The sequence below is a fragment of the Heliconius melpomene genome, chromosome 8 (genome assembly GCF_056956725.1).
Source record: "Heliconius melpomene rosina isolate 202511_hmr_F chromosome 8, ASM5695672v1, whole genome shotgun sequence".
NCBI lineage: Eukaryota > Metazoa > Arthropoda > Insecta > Lepidoptera > Nymphalidae > Heliconius > Heliconius melpomene.
In genome coordinates, this window is record NC_140396.1 from 209,901 (window position 1) to 229,482 (window position 19,582).

At 40.3% G+C, this 19,582-nt stretch overlaps 1 long non-coding RNA gene across 1 annotated transcript in view; it reads right to left on the reverse strand.

The window, feature by feature from the left end:
* The window catches only part of LOC146536583 (uncharacterized), a 36,022-nt gene extending 17,682 nt beyond the window's left edge, over nt 1-18,340 (reverse strand). Inside the window, exon 1 of the long non-coding RNA XR_014878220.1 lies at nt 18,229-18,340. This is a non-coding gene — a long non-coding RNA (uncharacterized LOC146536583). The remainder of the gene's footprint in view (nt 1-18,228) is intronic.
* Between the last annotated feature and the right edge of the window lie 1,242 nt (nt 18,341-19,582).

Consider the following 19,582-nt stretch of genomic DNA (forward strand, 5'->3'; position numbering starts at 1 on the left):
TAAAAACGGCAGAACTATTTATAAAATCTATCAGGAACTATAGAACTCAGGTGCATGCGAAGAGAACTCCACTTTTTTTTTGATCTGCTGGACAATGCTCTGCTAAGTTCACAGACATCTGGTGTGTGGTCTCTCGGGCACCTATAACGGCAACGTTAAATTCTGAAACAATTCTAAATCTTATTTTTACAATATTATTGTGAAGAGTAGATTATCATGTAGAGTTACATTATTATTGGTATCAGCGAGCAAAATTTATAATTAATTACATTTCTCATATACATGACGATAGGAGGCGGAGAAATCCTGTTTTTAAAACACTGCGTTCTCCACTTCCCGCCTAATTCAGAGACATTCTGTTTCTTGAAGTTCCATATAAAATTAAACTGTATATATGTATGTATGTATAGTTCAGCAACTACGCAAGATAGCATCTTTGAATAATGTCGATTGTACTTATTGTGGCCTGTTCATACAATACCACCCTTCGCTTGGACTACTAAGTCCTTATCACGAGGGAGGAAGATACAAGTTAGTTTAGAAGTCGACTGTGTGTGCGAGCGACTCACGCGCATCCCCTTTTGTAGATATTGTTCGACGAACTTTTGTTCGAGACCCTTCTTAGTACGTGAGAATATTGCAAATACGAGCCGATATACAACTATTAATTAAAATACGTTTGTAAAAGTAAATTTCTTTAAAATTTTAACGCATCATTTATTATGCATTCCTTTTGTAAGCAATATTGTAAAAAAACTGATGTTATTCAATTAAAGTTTCTTTTGTGAAATATTTGTAATGTGCGCCTATTAGTTACTATGTAGTGTGTCAGCAACACTAGTTCTGGAGTCGAGTGAGGAAGAGTGAGAAATTAAAATTAATTCATTGCCTTAGGCGGAAATCGTAAGTATTTTTTGTTTTCATTCCCTTGTGTATCTTGGTACACTGCTATACGCAGGATAAAGCTGAAGCTAAACAAAATATCCCATTTCCTCCCTGAACTCGTATCATATCCCAGTTGGGTGCACTGCAGCAGGTAGGTAGGCCCGCCGCAACTCTCGCCACAATTCCGTAAACAATTCATTCTCATTATTTACAATTCATATTAATATTCACAGCAAGCCGCAACGTTTGCGTTAGTTACTATAAAACTGATGAAATTTGTTGTTTACGTGAATTATAATCAAATATTTCAGTTAAGGAAATAATAGTCAATGCATTAGAGTTTTATTAATATTCGCTTTATATAAATATTGAGGCCAGCTACGGCGCAGTGGCGCATTGGTATGAAGAGTCGTACCTAGTGCAGGTTTGGAACCTGGTTACCTCGGCTAAACAAAAGAAAAACATTACTGATTTTGTCAAACAATACCCATTTATTATAAATAGGAGTATTAACGACATCGCCTGATTAGCATCACGTCACGCTCCGTGACCACAAATGCACCACGCGGGAGTCAATCAACTAAATAATAATAATCTTTTATCGAAACAAACGAACCTGTGAACGACGTAGTCCTATACACTTTTATATAGGTTATAACTAGTTTACTTTTACTATTAGAGAAAAAACTGATACACTATGTCTCGAGTAGGAACTGAACTTACGACATCCGCCATCGAATGTTATACCACACGGATATTTACATACAATAGAACACATACATACTAATAACATTGACGAGCTTCAAGTAAGTACAAGATTCATATCTACTTGGAGGTTATCTTTTACATGGAATAGATTCTAGAGATATTGTATTTATATAGGATATTTATATGCGATGTCTCAAATATCTATGCAAAATAAATTTCATATTATTCAGTGACATCAATTTTGCCCAATTAGGAAGTACCTAGTTGTAGAAAACAATCATTTATGACTGAGGCCGCCGTGGCACAGCGACACCTCGTTTAATGTAAACGGGACGGTTTTGGGTTCCCACTCAGGGGAATGAATTATTTCTATTTCTACGCTCCACTCAATACACAATATCTCGAACTGGGCAAAATACTGGCCATATACGGGATACAGCGGGAAGCGGGAAAAAAATTGAACCAATTACAGCCATTACATAACATTAATACTCTACAATTTAAAATATTTTTTTCAATGTAAATTTATGAAATTTTTCAATATATTCCCCCGTCGCGACCGAAGCACTTTATCTGCAACTAATGAATATTGATGCGAGCTGACTTCGAACCCCAATACTTCAATACTTCCAAATTGCTTCAACCGCTCTCGAGCGTCGGATCAATTTGGACACACTATTCATTTAAATGACTTCGCTCGCATTTGTTTTATTTTATTTATCCTTTAGTACTTACTGTATAATATGTGTTGAGTTTTGTAGAAATACTTAGTAACGTGGAATGTAACTGAACGCGGTGCCTGTGAGCTCAAATCTGAATTAGAGTTATCTACAATAATTCCTATTTATATCATAAGTATAGTGCTAAACGCGACTTTGGTATTATTAATAGTATTTTAAAATATACAATATTCGTTTGTACTTTCTCTGGAGAAATACAAGAAACCAATATAAAATCAAATACATATATATTTAATTACCCAGGTATGAGCATATAGTCTGTTTCCCTCTAATAATTAGACACATTCGTATTCAAGGAACCAATTCCAAGCAAAAAGGCCGCGATTAACGTAATTAATGATAACGTTCGCTTGCGCGGTATCCCATTGGAAGTAATAAATTAATTAAAACGGAACGTCGTTATTATTGTGGGTAGAACACTATACATATATGTACTCGTACCTAGATGGAATTATAGGTCATGCATTCAAATCCCAGTCAGGGTAACATTTATGTTTAAAATATTGTCCTTACTTTTGACTATATAAAGATAAAATTTATAAAACGAGGTTATTGTTTTATTACCTTTATTTTGATATATTTAAAACCTTGTACCTTGTAAAAAAGAGCGAACCTATAGCATAACCTCATTATATCAAGTCTTTAGCTACAACTGCAGCTAAAAAACTAGGTGTCCTCTTAAAGGTGAGGCAGTACTCCACTCCGGGACAGCTTCTTCAACTTTATCAAGCTGAAGTCCGATTGTGTACGGAGTACTGCTGCTACTCAGTCAGCTTTGGGATGGACATGCTAAATATAAGCTAACGACAAGACTCGATTGAAAATCGCGCCTAGAGGCTCACTGGCGACTCAGCGATTGTTGGGACAAAGCTGCAAAGCCTTGAACATCGACCAAAAGTAGCTTGCTTGTCGGCATTCTGTAGGATACATTTCGGAGAGTGTGACCTAGTACCCTTTTCTCCTTTTCATCTGCGGGGCACAAGACGTAGGCTGGTATATCGCCCATATTTCGTCGATATACCGACATGTACCCCGTGACGTCACCAGCGACGCGTCACACCGGCCGCGGGTTTAGTCAAACATGTGGGGTACATGTGAAACATTAGTGGAGCACCTGCTGGGTAGTTTACATACATTACAATACTGACGCTATTTAAATTATTCAACTCGTTAATCCTAACTAATACAGTATCAATGAAAGTATTTTAAAAAACGAAGAGTTTTTATCTTTTAGTAGGTTAGGCAGAGGGAAGTTAGTGTTAAGACACTTCGTTCCTCACTTTTCACCGAATTTTAGAGGCATTGCGTGTTGAGTCGCGGAACTATGCCCTGCGCTACCAGATCGGAGATTTTTTTGATAAATAATAATTCATTCTCAGAGTGAGAATCAAACCCACAATCGTCGCGTTTACTATATACAGTCACGCGCTCGTGCCACTGCGTCACGACGGTCGATCGATCAATTTTTCTCTCTGCTTGATCACTTTAAAATAACTATAGATCAGTTTAGATTGTTAAAGTACGTCTGTCTGTATATTTATGGGTGTCTTTAATGACCACACGGCGTTATAATGGATGAGTAATACAATGTAAGCTCAATTTTCTAAGGCTTTTGTGATATTTCTTTGTTGCTACGTATTTGGTTCCATTACATTAATAATTTATGAAATAGCGTGAAGTGGCAGTTATTTGAATACATTTAAATAAATATCGTTTCTCTATGTGTGTTTGTGTAAAACATTTTCAAGAAAGGAAAGAAATTTCAATATTATTAAGTACGCACTTGCCTAATTTGCCAAAATATCGATCAAATTGCAATTAACAATTTCAAATCACTGAAGCGAACATAGTGTCAAAACACTCCGTTGCCCACTTTCCGCCCAATCCCTGAGATAGTGCGTGTTGAGTATCAGAGTACAATACCGCGATTTGAACTGTAAATGAAAAATATCATTCTGCCGAGTGAAAATCGAACCAAAACCAACGCAAAGTATTGCTCAACGATAAAATCGACGAATCACCATATTATTATTAATATTAATACGTAGATAAAAGGAAAGGGTGTAGAAAGTGTTCTCTTATCAGTGATTAATGCACGCGCACTGATAACAACAGCGCCGGCGCGCGGTGTGTGACGCGTGACGCGTGACGCCGCAGCCCGCGACGTGCAGCGCGCGTAAATGCTAACTAAAACACCCGTAGGCTTCGTATATTACTTTGGTACAGAATAGTACTATGAAAGTCGTAGGTTACTTATTTGGACAAATAAGTTTTCGAAGGGCGTTCTTTCGCAACTCAACATGCAATGCCTTGAAAATATGGCAGTGCGTGTGAAACGGAGTGTTGTAACACTAGATTCTCTCCGTCCTTTTTAGCTACACATTTTTCTCTGCATACCTTATGTGAAATATAATAAGCAGAGAAAAGCTAGTAACGTATAATATCTTAGTTGTTCAGTTATGCATTTACAAGTAATGTTTAATTATGCATTTATAGCAGTTGTAGGATATAAACATTTATTTTAATAGTTTGACTGATTAAACTAAGCAGTCAACCATAGTAACGCGTCTCTAAAAATGATAAAAAATTATAGAATTTATAAAGTGAAAATCGTGAAAATAAAAAAAGTTAATCCCCAAACAAAATTAATGACACGAAAGCAGCATTCACACCTGTGATACTGTACTCTGTTATTATGTTGTAAGATTTCTAAAGAAGTTTAACTAGCGTTAACTAACATCTGGCACAGACTGTGGCTGTGCTGGCACCTGCCTACGACGATAGTATCAAGTTCTATTCCGATAACGATAGATATTTATGTAGATCTTTTATATAAAGCTGCTCACAATTTCAAGTGTTAAAGTAATTTAATTAATTAATGATATTGAAAAAAGAATTTGTAATTATAATATATGAAATAATTACACCTATACAAGTATCTAATTATACTAATGACTAATTTTAATTGTGATGCGGTATTAATATAGATATTATTTACATATTTGTTTCATAAGTAACTTTGTTACAGCCTCACGCCGTCAACGTCGATCTTACTCTTGTCAACAGGGCGAACAAATGAAAATAGCTTACGTTAGATTAACTTTCTTCTATAGTTTTTAATTATAGATCCGAATTTATTCTTTAAAATATTACACCTCTAATACAGGATCGAGGCTAAAGTTAAAAAATATATTAAGAAATGAATGTTCTCATGTTCCCCCGGACCTCGGTACCCTAATCAATGGTGCTCAATCGATCTCCAGATACGATCTAAGGTCGCGCCTTCATTAGCTACGTAATTAGCAATCTCCTAAGACGCACCTCGCCGTCTCCCTCGTACCTCTTACCGCCCATAGGCCCCCCCGCCCCACTCGCCTCACTCGCCTCACTCCGTAATTACACCACCGCATTGATAAGCTTATCTCATACTTGCCAACTACATAATATATATATATACTATCTTTATTAGGAATTTAACAGTTTTATAATTAAATTTGACTATAAATTTTAGTTTCTTGAATCGTTGTAAAGTAAATGATTGTAATCATTTGATTGTAAGATAAAAATATTTCTTACATTAGGACTAAATACGGAGTGTGTATTTATTATTCTCAAGTACCTTTAACATTACGCAGCAGAGAACCGCAGGGACCGAAGGAGGGAGAGGAGAAATTTAAATATTTTAGACGTCGTCGTCGCCTGCAACTTTGTTACGCGTCGATTTCAACACGTCAAATGGAAAATTCCGTTTTTTCCGTTACCGTAGGAATTACCAGAAACCTTTAGTGCTCCTCTACAGTCCATACCCTACCACAATTTAACTTTGTAAGTCTCGTAGTTTCGCCTGAGCTTTGTCTGTAAGTCACTCAATAATGGAAGAATTAACCTTAGCTTCACGCTGCATCTCTGGCGGGGTTGTCAGACAAACGCTATGGTCACTGCATGCCTCTTTCGTCTCGTCCACTGTCATCAACTACTTCATACATGCCCTCCGGGGGGTCGTCGTACTTTTTTTCGTGATCTTCCTCCAGTATCTTTGATACTGTGTTTTCGGAGATCAATCATGGTCTCATACCTCTGTATTTTCCATTGCCATTCTGTATATCTCTTCATTGCGGATTCGTTCAGCTAAGCTGACTCCGATACACGAGTATCGGATTACAGCAGTATATAAATATATAGTAATTCCGGTAAATCAGGAACATATTTTTCCGCAACGTAGCGTTAAGGACATTTTATATAAATAGTTATTTACTTGAACCAGAACAATTTATTTATATTCGAATCTGTGACCGCAGTGCGCGCAGTAAACACATATCCAATTAATATTTTGCACAAACAATATAATATCAAAGTGAGTCATTTTTATCGTTTCCGGGTAATTAGCTGTATTATAGGAGTGACGGTAGAAGTAAATTCGTTATTTAAGGAAAACTACTATTTTGTATGGAAATTTATTGAGACTGTCGCGGCCCAGGGCGTGCCTGTCTGCACGTGCGCGCCCCGACCATCATTGAATCCGCAACTATCTCCTGTCCGTCCCACCTGTACTAAGTACCATCTCCTGTATAGCATATACAATATAGAATAGATCATATTTCACCATCAGAACAAGCGGCCTGTCGCACGTTACTGCAGGAGCACAATACAGCTTGACAACATCAAGAAACCAGAGCGTGGCCTTTGTTACTGCAAAGACGGCGGATATCACATTGTCGGTACCACTCGGGGCCAGTGTACCATCTCCCACCTGCTGCCTTGAAGGCACTAAGTGCTGCATAGAGCTTCTATACTCTATATTTCTTATGTTTTCATTTGTTTCTACTATTAGTGGTCACTTCTTGCCAATTTTCATAATTCATTGACCAAGAAAGTACGCTAGAAGTTTTGATTTCGCGTTAAAATTCATACAAAAACTATGCACAAACGCTTGTATATTTGGATCGTGTTAATTTAAAACCTTAATTTTTATTTGTGCTCCAAGGAACTGCAGACGCGACTGCTTCGCGGCCTTGACACAAGTCATCTTGACACACGAACAGAGAGGCAAGTGGACACGAGCACAGCACGGTGATCTATACGCAGTATAGGTATAGGGTTCCCATTTATTCTTTTGACGTACAGAAACTTTAAAATAGTTAATTTTCTGTTGTCATTTACAATAACTATCAAAATATACACACACATGTAAATACATGTAGGTATAAAATAAGAACCAATAACACTTAGTGAATTCTTTTCCCCATTATACCTGCTTTTAAAAATGTAAATGATAAGTATTGGGGGTCAAATCCATATTTGGAACATTAAGTTAATATTTTCTTATAATTTTTAAATCGAGAACTAATTACAGGGTCGCTAAATGTTCCGCCGCGGTGTAAAACGCGTGCTGTTTACTCAAATGTAATCAGCATTATCATTAAGATGCTCCTTAAAATAATAACGATGCGAAGTATTAACATTAGTAACGGTATTTAAAAATAATATTGAAATTCAACACGGTCTTGTTTGTAGTGAGTGGCTTTTAAGGATCTTTTGGACCATTTTATATACCTACCTAAGGTAGGTATATAACACACTCTGTATCTGATATCGTATATATCAAGGGAGGCAGGGGGAACCTACTCCATTCCCCAATTTAGTGAGTTGAGTGGGGGAGCTTAACGCCCTATTTATAAATCTATCAAGATGCACGTACATAATTATAAAAATTACAAAACTTTACAAGGATCCGGAAAATAGACTACATTTTATTTTATTTTGTATTGACACAATACGACTGGTGGGTCGAAGAGGGTAATAAAAAAAAAAAATATATTTATAAAAGAAGACAAAATAATCAAGTTACATATTTTAAAATGTTTCATTATTCATACATATATCACTTAAGTCATCTTGTAAGTTGATATTGTATGTAGACACCTAGACAATACATACAATACAATCCTACTTAAAATATTTAAAACATAGAATACATATATTATCTAAGGTAGGATAAACGCACATTTATGTAGGCATGGACCTATAGAACACCTAAGGCCGTACCGACGACGAGATAAGAATCGAACTCGTGACCGCCGTAAAACAACGGTTGCGTGTAAATACTAATATTAATATTCATAAATACTAAGAATATATGATACGCGCTCGTTCCGCTATTGTTGGTAAACAGCACTTGAGTTTTCCATGAGGTATGAGGCACCTATCCGAGATATTATAACGAGCAAGGTGTGAATGTTTGTTAATCCATTATGCTAAAACTGATGAATCGATTTGGATGAAATTCACACATGCATATAGTTTTTTCTTGCATTAACATTAAAAAATAAACAAAAGTTCGAATGCGAATCAGGGGAGAGATTGTAGATATTTGATATTAATTTCAACTTGACAGAAGAGACATACGGACGACAAACGGAATCCTTATGGTTGTTTTTTCTTTTGAGATACGAAAACCTATGCAGGTTGTTTCTGCAACATATGACATGACATTATTTGAAAACTGTTACCACATTTATAATAGGTACGTTATATAGTACGTAATATTACAAATATTTAAATTTATTAAATTAATTTTCAAACGTTTTTATACAAATTTTCTTAAATTAAAGAGTGAAAACCGCGGCAGTAGCTAGTAAATGAATATATCGAGCAGAAGTACGTTAGTGGACGTCCCGAGTTGTTTTGTCCACAGATTACGAGTATTTCCAATTGAATAAAACATGTGAATAAAGAGTGGAGACGGAGGACGGAGGACGGAGGGCGGCGGACAAACGAGGCACTCTAGTATTAATGTCGAAGTCGTTTAGTTTGTTTGTTCGTGGACGTTATGTAAAGCTATTTCAATAATAACTGCTTTCTTTTTGTGTTGGTTTTAAATTGTTTACTTACCGCGCTTCATTTACTTAAGAGGAATGTTTTTTTGTGTTTATTTCTTTTGGTGATATTTTAAAATTATATTCAAATAAAAAATAATATAAGTATAGATATTGGCGCGGGTTCAAATCCTATTACTTTTTATATAATACTGGAAATTAACGGTGCTGTTGAATATGCAGTGTTTTGTTACATTAATTTGTAAATAAGGTGTTAATTGCCATTTCTCACAATAATCCCACAAAACACATTGTGGCCGCGGCGGCGCAGTGGTACTAGCGGTGCTAGTGGTAACGCGACGTTTGTAGGTACGATTCCCACCCGGGAGAATGAAACATTTAATATTTTCATTTCCTCGCTTTGGTAACACGGCAAAGCGCGGCGTGGAGTGCCGTCACTCATGGCAATGCTTTAAGAATTCGGCGGATATTGGGGAACGGAATTGCTGAGACTCGAACCCACGACCGCCATCATCATCTCGCAAGCGGGTAGTCTTTACTTTATGTCGTACCCTGCCGACTTCAATGATCTTTAACGGGTAATATTTACTAATGCCATAAAATATATAAATTTAAAAATCCGTTACGCCAAGACGTCTGCCGTTTCCAATAAAAATGATAAATAACACAATTATAAATCAAAACTTTCTTTAAAAATCAATAAAAGTCAAAATTTAATAGCATTGTATTGTTCCAGCGCGGCGGCGTTCAGCGTCGCGGCGGTAAAAACATAAAATAACTTATGAGGAACGATTGCGACCCGCGTCACCCGATACCCGACGAGGACTCCTAATGGAGACGTCGCATACCACTTCTTAAATTATATTTGTGTTGACTTCAGTGCTTTTTCTTTTAGAAATAAAAAAAAAAATATATATTGTATATATAAATATATCAATGATCTTATCTATGCTTTTGAAATATTTCAAGATTGTTGTTTTATGTAGTATGTGAGGCCGAGGCCATTCGCGACGCATAGGTACAAATGTGCGATGTAAACGCGACAAGTTGTGGGTTCGATTCCCACTCGAGAAAATGATAATATTTACATTTTCTCGCTCTGGAAACGAAGCAAAACGCTGCGTTGAGCCTCGCATCACGCAATACCTCCAGAATTTCTCAAAAAGTGGAAAATAGAAATGTCTTATTAGGTTCCCAGATTCCCTTTCCCTCCTCTGCTATGTGCGGGATACAGCCTAAAGCTAATAAAAACTCTTGCTTGCGTAGTTATTTACGAATAAATGAGATATCGTTTACAGGAAAGCAGTAAACGATAAGCAATTGCCCTAAAATCTATTCATTTAGGGGATGAATTTCAAGTCACGTACTTTGTTAACTTTACCAAAATTCAACTGCGCTACAGGGCGACCCAGATAAATTTAATAAATAATTTAACTTAAAACATTTAAATATCAGCAAAAATTTAAGATAACAATTTACTATAACGTAAAGCACTTAAAAACTGCTGGTACTAAAGTTTTCGTTTTTCGATTGAGCAGTATGCTGTTGGCCATATCGGCCTCTACAGCGTCACCGGACTTGGGGAGGCCGAGCTAGACGAGCTCTGACCTTGGCATGGCTACCGTGGAAGGTACCAACAAAAGAGAACACAGTGGCGCAAGGGCGTCTCCTTTGAGACTCGGACCGCGACTTGCGAACACCGTTCGTAGTGGGGGGCTTTGCTTCGATCGGTTCGACCAAAGCCTACTGGGGAGGGCTCTTGATGCCCTATTGGATTAGTGAGTGCGGGCTCCTCTCGCGCCGAGGCGCGATTGGGCCACAGTAAAGCTGGGACCTCGTCTCCACCGGCGGGGACGGTGTGCGTAGCGTGTATGTGTGCGATTGTGTGTGGCCCTACCTACAAATTTAGGGTCGTTCGCTTTAGTGATGGGGTCAGCATCATCGGTTAAGATATCCCGGGGTCGACGGCGATCCCACGGGCGACGTTTGGCGTAATTACACGAGTTTACCACCAGCGGATTCGGATGCGATTCGGCTTTAGTGAAATAACTACTAGAGAGCTTGCGACAGTGCTCTTTTACTGAATCTAATTTGACGTCTCTATGGAGATCGGTATTACGCATGTACCACGGGGCACCGGTAGTATTACGCAAGAAACGGTTTTGAATTACTTGTAAACGGCTAAGGTCTGTCTGTGCGAACACAACACAGGCGTAGGCGAAAATGGGTCTGACGCATGCTTTATAGAGTCGGATTTTATTTCTAAGTGAGAGTTTACTTTTAGCACAAATGAGTGGATACAAACAACTTAGGACGTAGGCCGCTTTGCGGCGAACATAAGTAATGTGGGCTTTAAAGGACAGTTGACTGTCGAGAATGACACCTAAGTATTTGGCCTGTTTGGCCTCGGGAATTATTTTGCCTAAAAGGCGGACATGTGGCAGGTAGTCTGTCCTACGAAGGGGGAAGTAAATGATGTTACTTTTATCGGGATTGACCTCTATGCGCCATTGAAATAGCCACTGACCTATGCGGTCCATGGACTTTTGGAGTCTTTTAGCTATGCAGACTGATACACGGCCGGACGTATAGACGGCGGTGTCGTCTGCGAAAAGGGCTAGGTTTGTACCTGGGGTTTTGGGGATGTCGTGAGTGTACAAATTGTACAGAAGCGGGGATAGTATGGAGCCCTGAGGGACTCCAGCTCTAACTGGCCTACTGGAGGAAAGGGTGCCTTCTACCCTGTATCTAAATGAGCGGTTTGATAAGTAGTCTCGAATGATGTGCACGAGTCTGTCAGGTACGTTAGTCTTTTGTAACTTGTAAATCAAGCCATTGTGCCAGACTTTATCAAACGCTTTTGCAATGTCTAAGAAGATTGCCGCTGATGGCATTAGTTTGGCTCGGGATAACAGGAATTCCGTGAGGCGGTGTACCTGGTGTATGCTGGAGTGTTTGGCTCTGAAGCCGAATTGTTCGGGGGGGATTATGTCATTGGCCACGACTGCGGCTTGGAGACGAGTGAGGAGGATACGTTCGTATATTTTGCCCATTGAACTGAGAAGGCTTATGGGGCGATAACTGGACGGGGATGTGCGAGGTTTCTTAGGCTTGTGAATACCTATGACTATTGCCTCTTTCCATTGGTCTGGGAATGAGCACTCTTTTAAAAGAGTGTTGAAAATGGCAACGAGAAGCGTTAGAATGTGAATAGGAAGAATTTTAAGGATCTTATTCGAGATGCGATCGGATCCTGGGGCTTTCTTTGGCTTAAGGCGCTTTATAATGTCTTGTACCTCTTCGACAGAGGTCGGTCTTATAGGTTCGCCCGCTGGTGGCAACGGTGCCCACGTTTCGACCTGTGTGTCCACCGCGGCGACGTGAATTGGATCACACGGTTTTTCCGAGGGGGAGCATTGACTTTCTAGGTTATCCGCTAGGCATTCGGCCTTTTCGAGATCGTCTGAGGCTAGTGTTCCGTCCGGACGGATTAACGGCGGTAATTCGACTACGGTGTCGTTTTTGAATGATTTAGTTAATTGCCAGAACGCTACGTGCGATGGCGTAAGCTCTGATAACCTATGATCCCAAGATTCGTCTCTGAGGTCCTCGAACCGGGCTCGAACCTGTCTTTGGAGCCTCCAGAGTTTAGCGCGGTTTGCTGGCGACGGAAATGAATCGTGCGCCCTATTGGCGATGTTTTTACGTCTCATGAGCTTTCTGAGATCTCGCGGGATCTTAAAATGTCCTTCTGGATTACTTGGAATTTCCCTAGAACACTCGTCGAGAGTGCTACCCAGTCTGTCAGTAAGTTGGTTGATTTCCGCCTCGACTACTTCCACCGAGTCGAATCTGTCAGGTATGTCGTCTGTCGGTTCCGTGTCGGGATTGCCTAGGCGCTCCGCGAACTTAGACCAGTCGGTGATGGTGGTTTTAGGAAGAACTGGAGGACAATCGGGTCCTAATTTAACTATTACAGGTCTATGGTCTGAGTCTAACTCTGGTACTACCTCGATAGAGCGCAGCCTGAGAGAGACGCCCTGCAGGATGGCTATGTCGAGAATTGAAGGTCGGCCCCGGGGCCCAAATCTAGTGGGAGTGAGGGGGGCTATTATCTCAAAGCGAGAAGTGGTCAGGTCATAGATATTTTCGAGTTCGATTCCTCCTCTATTTGTGGAGTTGCAATTCCACCTGGTACTTTTACAGTTAAGGTCCCCGGCTATGATAACCGAGTCCCCCATGTCTAGTAGTGTCTGTAGGTCGCTTCTAAGTAAACTCTTTGATGGAGAGAGATAGGCGGAAGCTATAATAGTGGGTGGATGTCCAGTCATGTGAACCTTACAGACCGAAACTTCGATGTTAGTGAGCGTCGGCGGCGGATCGAGCGGTATGACGTGAAGCGTCTTTCTGTAAAATATGACGGTGCCGCCTTTGGCGCCGTCTCTGTCGTTGCGAATAGTACGGTAATTGGCTATCTTGGGATCCCTATTGCAATTTCTAAGGAACGTTTCCTGAACTAGAAATAAGTCGAGTTGTCGGTTTGTAACAAAATCGCGGACTAGCCCCATTTGCGTACTGAGACCGTTAGCGTTAAAATAACCTATGTTGAGAGAACGCGGCTTGACTCGCGCGAGTCTTAAATCGGGCGGGTTGATTCTAAGATTATTATTGACCGCCATTGGAAGTTTGAGCATTGACAAGTAGTAATTTGGCTATAAGCTTTCTGTTGAGCTTAATTACTTGAAGTCGACTTTTAGGATCGCCGTTTGAGTCTACTAAGCCTTTCGCGAAGGCCAATAATTCGTCTTTGTCTAGTATATCTAAAAAGCTGGTCGCAATGTCGATCGCGTCTTCGATACTATCCTGTTCTGTTACCTCCCCACGGGGCTGGCGGGCAGAGGAAGTGGCCCTGGAGGGCTTGGGTTTGGGATTGGAGGCCTTGGCGGCTTGGGTCTCTGGTAGAGGTTTTTTCCACGCATTGGTGGAAGGAAGAGAGGCTGGTTGGAGTAGTGGTTGAGGGCCGGACGGGTTTTGCGCTGGACGGGAAGGCATCGAAGCCTTATGCGTCCTGCCGCCCTTTCCGCCGGACCTGCGTGGGGCCCTAGGGCATCCGCGGTAATTTGCGGGGTGCCCTTGGGTCTCACACAAGACACAGCTGGGAGGTACGGCCGGGTCTGGGACCTTGCGCGGACAGTCAGCAGTAGCGTGACTTTCTAAGCACTTCACGCACCTGGGTTTTGCGTGACAGTTTTTGGCGGAATGCCCATAGAGCTGGCAGCGGTGACACTGCCCGGGAATGCCACGAGACCATGGCTTATCTATAGTAATGCCCGTGAGTGAGCAGATGGATTTAATATTGAAGATTTGTTTGCCCTCAGGGCTGCGGTCTAGGACAGCTAGGACCATGTCGTAGCTTTTTTTAGTGTACTGATTGTACATACGGTGGACTGCCCTAACGGGAAGCTTTTGGGACATTAAGTCCCGAAAAACGGATTGGGTCTCTAACTCGACTGGGATACCCTTGAGGACTACACGTAATTGACGCTCGTCCTCCAGAGCGTAGGAATGGAACCCTATGTTTGAATTCCTAAGGTGGGTCGTAAGGACCCTGTGGTCTTTAGGTGTTAACACCTGAATCCTAACTCCCTGCGCTGTGGATCTGGCAGAATTGAACTGCACTTTAGCGGACAACATCCAAAGTTGTAAATTGTCCCACGCTTTCTTTTCCTGAACTATGATCGGGGGAGGTAACCTATCCCTACGAGCGCCGGCCGGTAGCGGTACCGAACCGTCGCCAGAGTTGGGCGCGGGGATTGAGTTATTATTGTTGCTGTTATTATTGTTAGCAATTGCATTGTCTGTCTTGTCAGTCATTTCGGCGTCGGAGCCGTTTTTGTCTACCTGCGCACCCATTTCTGCTACCTGCGCGCGTGCCCTACTTTTGCGCGGGGGTGAGGACCGCGGGGAAGCGGGGGAATCTAGCGCGCTCGCGGCGCGTTTGCCTGAATTATCGGGGGATCGTTTTGCCTTGCGTTTGGCGGCCTTAGATATGACGGTCTCGAAACCGTCCTGATCCTCCTCCTCCTGTGAGGATTCGGCCGGCGGGGCCGCCGCCTCCTCAGCTTCGGACTCGGACTCTAGAACGATGTCCAGAGCCTCGTCCTCGTCCGATTCGGCGTTGGTTTCGCCGGGATTGGCCACCTGCTTTTGCTGGCGTTTTTCGCGTTCCACGAATGCGGTTATTTCCAAAAAGAAACATGACGGGATATGGTCTGCGGCGAACTTAAGTAGACTATCCGAGTCTATCCGAACCATTTTGACTAAACTTGACCCCCCGCCGAGGCGAGGGGTGTGTGCCTACTTTGACCTAATGTCTCGGCCTGGTGGGGCCGGGGTGAGTACCTAGCTTAAGCTAACACTGTGTAAAAGTACTCACGTGGGTATGGAATCCAGGTGAAATCCTATGGACACTAACACACTACACTGCACTACACAAAACAACGGAGATCGCCGCTCGCCGAACAAAACGACGCCGATCGGTCCTCTTCGTCTTCTTGGTGTTGCAGGGTGGCGTAGGTCGATAGTGCGCGCGTGCGTGGATTGGTTTTTGGTTTTTGGGTTTTTTGGTTTTGGTGATTGCGAAAGCGATGCCAAGCGGACATTGAGACGTCCTGGCGGTACCGCGGTCGGATTGGGGGTACTAAAGCAGCAGTTTGTATATAAGTAGTTCGTTTAACGCGGCCGAAGATAAAGGCGGTAGTTAGCGTTATTTGCTTATAGTACGGAAAAGTTTTGAATGGGTTTCTGCAATTGCGCGTTGTTATGTAAATGGATGAAATTAAAGAATAGGATTATCTGTATTGCATACAAAATAAAAACACATGTAAAACGAAAAACATACATACATATATAAAATGTATTTAATTTAATATAACAACAATAGTACAGTGTATGTAAATTTATATAATTATTATTCCTAGGAGACCTATTTTATACTTGAGAGCGGCTCATAAGTGCGGACTGACTAAAGCTTTGTTTGGTTGAGCACGCTCATCTCAGGAACAACTGGATATCTCATATTGAAAGGTTAGAAAACATTAATATGGTATATTAGCTTGCTTAGCTATTTTCCTTTGACGATGGACGAAACCGTAGACAAAAGCTAGTACTGTACACAAGTTAATAACGCGTTGTCATGTTTCATTTACAACAGTTACAAGTCAGCTACGACTCTACGAGCCACCTCGCCATATAGCCTGACCTCCAATCTTATTATAAATCAATGCTCATCGAGTTCTTCTATCAACGGTCACTGACGTCCTCCGAGCGTACGAACATTTGTATAATTGATCTGTGCAGGTAAATGACGCGGCTGCGGACCTCCACCAACACACACAGGTCGACTAGAGCTGTCCTAGATACACACATTATCGATACATCACGCACGGGACGAGCAACACCGTGGTTTTACTTGTTCGCCTTTTTTCGACAAAACTATCCGTTAGTTTTGATGAAACTATTGCTTGTATTTCCGTGGATTGTCATTTTGAATCTATTTTGAACATTGTTTAGTAAGAAAATTGGAAAAAGTATATTTATTAATATTATTCAAATTACTCTCATGAAGTTAGATAATATTTTATACCTCAGAGTAATTTATTACAACAATATCATATTTGTATGACTCGATTGAAACACTTGTTTTTATTTTTATTTTATTTTATTTTTATAAGACTAACACAAAAGAAAAAATACTTCTTCTTTTACGCTTCCCCTTCAAGAAATATAAACAAACTAAATTTAAACAGCCTATATCGTCCTACGAGACGTACCCGAGCGTGGTGCGAGCTGACGCGACTTCAGCAGGTAACTCGACGCCCTTTTGGTTCAAATAACACAATACCAATGTCAAATTCGTTACGTACTTACTTGCTACGGTTTATTTTCATTTGTTCCCTCTGTTAACAACACAAAGCCACTGACTACTTGGAGAACCACTGTTCACCATAGACAAAGGAAACTTAGTGTCAAGACACACTAAGTTTCCTTTGTCCACGAGTATATGTGACACACATATGCGTGATGAAGGTACTCAAAATTACTTGCACTATACATATAAGTAGTCCAATTACTTTAGCTCTATTAGCCTGATGTAAATCACAGGAATACCTCAGAAATAGTATTACTATTGCATAACAGTACTACCCATCAAGAAACATTAGTACCAGGAAGTATTCGAGCACCTAATCCCAAAACATTAAAACCCCGAAACCATCGCGTACCCTGAGTGCCTGAGCCGTACGAGTCCACTGCGTGACCTGAAAACCGACGAGGCGAGGCTTACAAATTATAATACAGCATTTTGAATTCGCCAAGCACTCGTAATGGCTACATCGGGGACGGGGACGTGGACTGCTGGATGGTTCTTGCTCAACGAGTGCTCCACTTACCTATTAGATCGAATAAGGACTGAATTATACACGCACGTCAGTTCGGTAAGTTGCCGAGACGCTGTTGTGACGCAGTGTCAGTAATTAAGCGCATTGGTTGGGACTTGGATGTTCCTTGCACTGGCAGACAGAGAGTTGCGTTGAGTTCCGCCATCATTGATGAGATAACTGGGACACTTAAAACTAGATCCTGAATAAGCGGTAACCTAGTCAAGCCAAGTTCAGTCTATTATATATTGTCACATGATGACGTCCGTTCAGCATTGACATGGTTACACGAGCAAACTGAATGTTTTTTCTTATTTTTGTAGGTCGTAACATTTCGGAATCGATTAAATGTATTTTTTTTTAATTTTATGGTTATTACTACGTACCGTATCTATACTTGAATAAATTTTTAATTATTTACAATTCCTAATCGATTAAGTTACGGAATTTACGTGGCGTTTATTTCCGCCAATTACCACACATTGTCTCGAATTTGTGCGGAAAGATGAACTGCCCTGAGACCAAGTTCACTCTGCATGCCTGCGTGCCCTACTGTGCGTAGTATACAGTGTGAAGCTGAAAAAACAGTAAAAGAAAATATAGACATTAAATATAGCGTACCGTTTAATCTACAGTTAATAGTTTCCACGCTAATGTATGCGACGAGAGCGACCCGGCGCGTATTTGTAACTGGTCACTGCACTGGAATGCTGGCTGACATCCACGATCAAATCCTTATACAAATAGACCAAAAAACCTTGCGTTGTGACTTAAATATGGGTTCCGCGTCAATGTGACAGAAGTAGGTAAATCAGTGAATAAATATCGTTCACAGACATGTGTACTAGCTCTGGTGCATTTTAATTTACAGTTCATGGGAAAATATAACTAGGTACATATCTGGAAAATGAGCTTTAAGAAATGTGGATCTTGGGAGACAATAGTGAGTTTATAAGATTATTTATTTTTATATTAACAAGACAAAGCATGGAAAGGAGTGTCTGAACCCCCTGTAGGTCCCCTTTGCCTGACCTTAATACATTATCTATGAATAGATAAAATGATGACCTTCATAATGATACTTTGAAACAATCGTTATATTACTATTACATTTTTCCTTTTATTCAACACACATACCTGTTCAGATCAATGTCTATAACAATTCTTCTTCTATCGTTGTAGGATCGTTAATTTACTTCACAGAAAATCGTTTATTTCATAGAAAAAAAACCTTCGCAACCAGCTCGTTGTCATGCTGTCGCCGGCACGGAATGTAGATTCTGAGAAGAGACGACAAGAAAGCTAACAGTTCTCTTTTACACACCCTTTTCAGTTCTATACTCGCTGGTCGCTAGTTTAAAATGTACAGTATAAATTATGCCTTACGGGTAATAATGAATTCTTTTTCATGTTTTTATTGGCACTTTTAATATGTAAAATAAACAGAAACAGAAGACAAAGAAATCATCTTCAAACATTATTTTTGCGTATTTTTCTGTTTCCAACATCGAGTACCTATAACATGGTAATGCATCAGGCGTGTGGTGGATCAAATTAGAAATTGAAAGATAAAAAGCCCAATCTTTCGAAACATTGTGTGTTCATCTGCGTGGTGCTTTAAAAATTGTACAGTACTTAAAATATATTTTATAATTTACTTCTTTATTATCTTATGTTTTTAAGCTAAATCCGAAAATAAGAGAAATTTTAAGTTACAGAACTTTCTTTTCTACCGCAGCGTTTGGCGCTCCGCTCTCTGTGGCGACCTCGATAGGGATAAAACTTGAAGTTAAAAAAGTATGTACAAGGAGTCAAACCTGTGCACTGAAACAAAAAGATAGGTATTTCCACACCACTACCACGCACAACATCGGCTCAAGCATAATAACAATTATACCAGACGTCCATTAAGTATTAACTATAATTATGTCCTAATAACCGGGGACATTAGATAAGTTATCGTAATTAAGTAAGC